Below are 4,681 nucleotides of genomic sequence, written 5' to 3'. Positions count from 1 at the left end.
GAGTACAGATATCAATATTAAGAGCCCTTTATATCGAAATAAAGGGCTTTGTGGTGCGGATGGGTGCAGCGTTAATTCGGTTTAACGCTGCTAAATTCGAAATAAACTCATAGTGTAGACCAGGCCTCTGGTGCCTAAATAAGTGGCCTGATTTTCAGAGGTGAAGAGCATCTACATCTTGCACTGAATTCTTCCCCTTCCTGTCTCTCTTCTCCTCTCCTTCCCTTGATCACCACCTGCTGCCATGTAAACAGCTCACTGCTGGCAGGCTTCACTGTGACATCAGAGGTGACATCAGAGGTAACTGAGCCTATCATCGTTGTATCATCATATCATACAAGCATGATTGTTTAGGCCCTCTGCGTACATGCATTCATTAGGTAACTAGTCCCCAGCTGGGAAAAGTCCGTGCTGAGCTGCTATATCCTATTGAGTTCCTTCTCCACGTCTCTGAGTTTTTCTAGGATTGGTAGTCTTTTCCATTGGCTTCAATGGGGTGTGGATCAGGGCCTCGGTTCTTTGTCTCTGCTTGGCATTCTATGGTCAACGACCAAGCCCTGTCCGAGTGATGTGGTCTCCAAATATGGTTGGGTTGAAAACATTATTTTTGTTGATTCCACATTGGAGAAGGCAGCTGGATTTGTGTCTCTTCCTGACTAAATATCTTTAACTACCACTGGGAGAGATGTTCCTATTATCATGCCAGGCCAGGAACTTTTGTTGTGGATTATGATTTTTCCAGACAAATGAGAATAGAGACACAAGTTACACAAGGAGGGGGACTGGGCCATGAATTGACTCTCCTTTTGATCCTCTGGAGAGGGTGACTGGCTGGTGAGTTGTCTCTTGCTTTGTTCCCCCAGACAGAGATTCGATCAGATGAGCTGCATGATGATTGTCTGAATTAAGTCTGATGTAACAATCCCAATCAGAAACCACAGTGTCACAATCCCACCAGCCAACCAACCATGAAATCACCATCCCCATCAATCAATCATAAATCACAATTTCACAATGCCAACGGCCAACCAATCATGGACCACAATAAAGAGAAGAGGAGGGCTGGGAGGATAGAAGGAAGATGTAGGGGATGGATAGGACTGATCCTGCCAGTCCTGGGATAGATTACCACCAAGTATATTTTTTATTCACATTTATCTGAGCATAGCAGTGGGTTTAAGCCAAAGCTGCTGATTTTCACCGTGTGCAGGTTTTATAAACTAATATCCTCATTTTCTATATTTTGAAAAATCGAGCTAAAAAAATGAAACATTATTAGTACAGTCAATTCCCCCAGTGTGATTCTTGCAGCCATTCTGTTTGTAACTTTGATAATAAATTGATTGCTTTTCACTGCTAGGAAAGATCAGTCATCACGGAAGCAAGGTTTTCTTAGCTATTGTTACATATTGATGCAGAGACACTGGAGATTTTTTTATAACTATACAAAAAGGTGGGTTTGGAACATTTTGAGACAAGTACGACAACACAGCCCAGCTTTAAAGGGACCATGTCAACCTGATTTTTTAAATTATTTTGACTACAGGAGTACCTTAGAGACCCCAGTCTGAATCAGGAACTCATTATACTGGGCACCATACAAATACATAATGAGAGACAGCCCCTGGCCCAAAAATCTTACAACCTAACTCAAGGAGTTGGACAAAGGGTGGGAGGCAAAAAGGGGACAGGAAGAAGGTGGTTGGATGGGGCAGGAGTCCCAGGGGAGCAGCCAGGAAGGAGGGGGGTTGGATGGGGCAGTGAGGGGTCCGGGGCCTGTCAGGGGACAGGGAGCAGGGGGAGTTGGATGGGGCAGGAGTCCAGGAAGGGTCATCAGGGTGCAAGAAGCAGGAGGGGTCAGATAAGGGGCAGGGCCGGGCCATGCCTGGCTGTTTGGGGAGGCACTGCCTCCCCTAACCAGCTCTCCATACAATTTTGGAAACTGGATGCGACCCTCAGGCCAAAAAGTTTGCCTGCCTCTGCCCTAGGTGCTTCAGTAATATAAATAACAATAAAAGAGCATACATCAGTTTTTAAAAATTGATAAATGTAATAAAAAATAATAGACTTCTGATAGAACTATCCTTTAAATAGCAAGATCTTTTTTCTTTCTCTAACATTCTTCCATTATTTAAAACAGGTCTTTCTGCTGATGTTTAATGTCTCCAGCAGGGGAGTGTCAATCCGTCAAGAATCGATTTAGACTCTTTGGTGCTGGGGCGATCTTTTTGCTATATTTTTCCCACCACGCCTCCCCAGGGGGACTGAAACTTGTAATGCAAACAACGAACACCATTTTCAAATGCGCTAAAGTCCCTCAGGAGCGTAACTCCTGTTTTCAAAGTGACGCAGGCACTTCAGAGCCGAAGTCTCCTTGAAAGTCAACGGGCGAGACTCGGTGCTGCTCAGGACAGCGCAGAACTCACAGCTCAGGGGGAGGGAGGGGCCAACAAAGGTTGCTTTTGTTGCCTCCCAGTCCTGGGCCACTCTAGATAATGAAGATAGCCCTGGGACCCTGACTAGTCTACTGCCCTATGGGCTTCTATGCTGCCCAGAAGCTCTGCAGCACCACGTGCTGTTGCCAAGCCTATGTACCAACCCTCTTGCCTCCAGCACACTCCCAAGTGCAGGGCTTGTGAAAGCAGGGCTGTCTTCCTCAGTGCCTGCATTGGGGGCAATTTCCCATGTCTGGATATGGGGATCTGATGGCCCCTTCCCTCCAGCATAAATAGGCCAGTGCAGGGGTGAGGATCTCACCCAATTACTACAGGGCCTGGGGCCCTAGGGACAGCCCTGTAGAGACCAGGCCATAAGCCACAATGAACCGAATGCACCGGAGTTCTGCTCAGCTGTGTTTTATCTTCCACCCATTTCTGCTGAAACACACAGCCTGCTGACTTGAAATGACATGAGAGATGTTTCATGCCTGTGTCTGGACAAGTGGCATCTCCCCTCCATTTTAAACCAGCACGAAGGCTTTTCAGCTGAGGTCCCAAGAAAAGGACTATCCAGGACTGACAATTAAGTACTGCCCACGCGCAGCACTAATCGTTGCCATGGCGTCGTTTTCTTTTGGTGACAGTGATTTCAATAGGATGTCTGGCACCATCATCCCCAGTTATAAATTCATTCTCTCCTCCCTTCGACTCTTCCTTTCCAAAGTTCACAAATCTAAACCAGCCTGCTCTGCTAGCATTGAGAAATGCAGTGCTGGTAGTAACAACACACGGAATAACTCCAGCGGTACGGCAGGAAGAGAGATCTAATAAAATAATGGACATACAACAAGTTCCTCGCAAATTCCCCTATTCAGATTCATCATCACCATCTCACACTCGTCAGTCTTGTAATTGTATTAAAACAGCTGGCAGGGTAGTCCCTTCTGCATTTGTAGTGGAATCCTTTAACACTCAAATATCTCACTGCTTCTGGGATTCCAGTAAAACGGTTTTCCTCAGTGGAATTCTCCCTAAGCTCTGAAACAACCAACAACCATAGTAATATAAATAAACACCAGGAGACAACCCTTTGCCAAGCTGTTTTGGGACTGAGTAAGGGATCACATAGATTAACACCCTTTTAGCGGGTTAATGGGAAAGCAGAATCAGAAAATCCCCACTCAGGGAAGACTAACTGGCTGAGGTCCAGGTTATTCAGCTGATTGCTGCAGGAGATTCAGTGAGATGAGACTCACAGCCCACAATCACAAAAGACTTAGGTGCCAGAAACTCCACTTTAGGCACTTAAGTCCTACATTCTGGTGCCACTTCAATTCACAAAACACCCACTCAGCTGCCACCTAATGCTGTAGGAATTGAAAATCACGCAGCACCTAAATATTTGCTGTGAATGTTCCCTAGGGACTTCCATTTCTGCAACTGGGCATATGCACAATGCCTCATTTCAGAGTGTATGGACACCTAAAACCCAGTGTGATCCTCAGACCAGATGGAGATAGGCTTTTCCCCACCTCTCTTGCCTGTGGGGCCTGATCTGGTAGGCATTTTCAGAGTGTGCTTACTGAATCAGAGTCTGATCAAAACACAGCTGGAGGAGAGGGTAGAGGTGCCAAGTAAAATGCCTCACAGAAGTCAAAACGCTATTCATTTATCAACAAAACTTGTAATCTCATAAAAAATGAATCAGGTTAGACGTGATCTGTTTTCCATAAACTCATGTTGACTGGCACTATATATATTATCCTTCTTTAATTCTTTATCAATCAAGTCCCATATCAGCCACTCCATTATCTTTCCCAGAATCAATGTCAGACTGACACACCTATAATTACCCAGGTCATCTTGATTACCCTTTTTAAATAATGGCACAACATTAGCTTTCTTCCAGTTTCATGGAACTTGCCCAGTGTTTCAAGATTTATTGAAAATCAACATTAGTAGTCCAGTAAGCGCCTCAACCAGCTCTTTTAAAACTCTTATATGCAAGTTATCCAGACCTGCTGATTTAAAAATATCTCACTTGTAACTGCTATTTAACATCTTCCTGAAATATTAGTGGCATGGAAAGAGTATTATTATCATCATCATCATGTGGTGAGACTACATTATCTGTTTTTTCCCCAATACAGAATAGAAATAGTTATTGAATATTTCTTCCTTTTCTGCATGATGATTGATAATTCTACCATTTCTTTTTAGTAATGGACCAATACCATTGTTAA

The 4,681-nt window shown here is 44.4% G+C and overlaps 1 long non-coding RNA gene across 1 annotated transcript; it reads left to right on the top strand.

Annotated features, from left to right (window-relative positions):
* Positions 1-330: 330 nt before the first annotated feature.
* Positions 331-3,266, top strand: LOC120406665. The gene is made up of 3 exons (XR_005599459.1): positions 331-380; positions 864-1,453; positions 2,141-3,266. It is a non-coding gene; the product is annotated as an uncharacterized LOC120406665 (long non-coding RNA).
* The last annotated feature ends 1,415 nt before the right edge of the window (positions 3,267-4,681 follow it).

Source organism: Mauremys reevesii, linkage group 5 (genome assembly GCF_016161935.1).
Source record: "Mauremys reevesii isolate NIE-2019 linkage group 5, ASM1616193v1, whole genome shotgun sequence".
NCBI lineage: Eukaryota > Metazoa > Chordata > Testudines > Geoemydidae > Mauremys > Mauremys reevesii.
The sequence above is the reverse complement of the archived record's forward strand: the minus strand, read 5'-3'. Positions and strand labels throughout refer to the sequence as shown.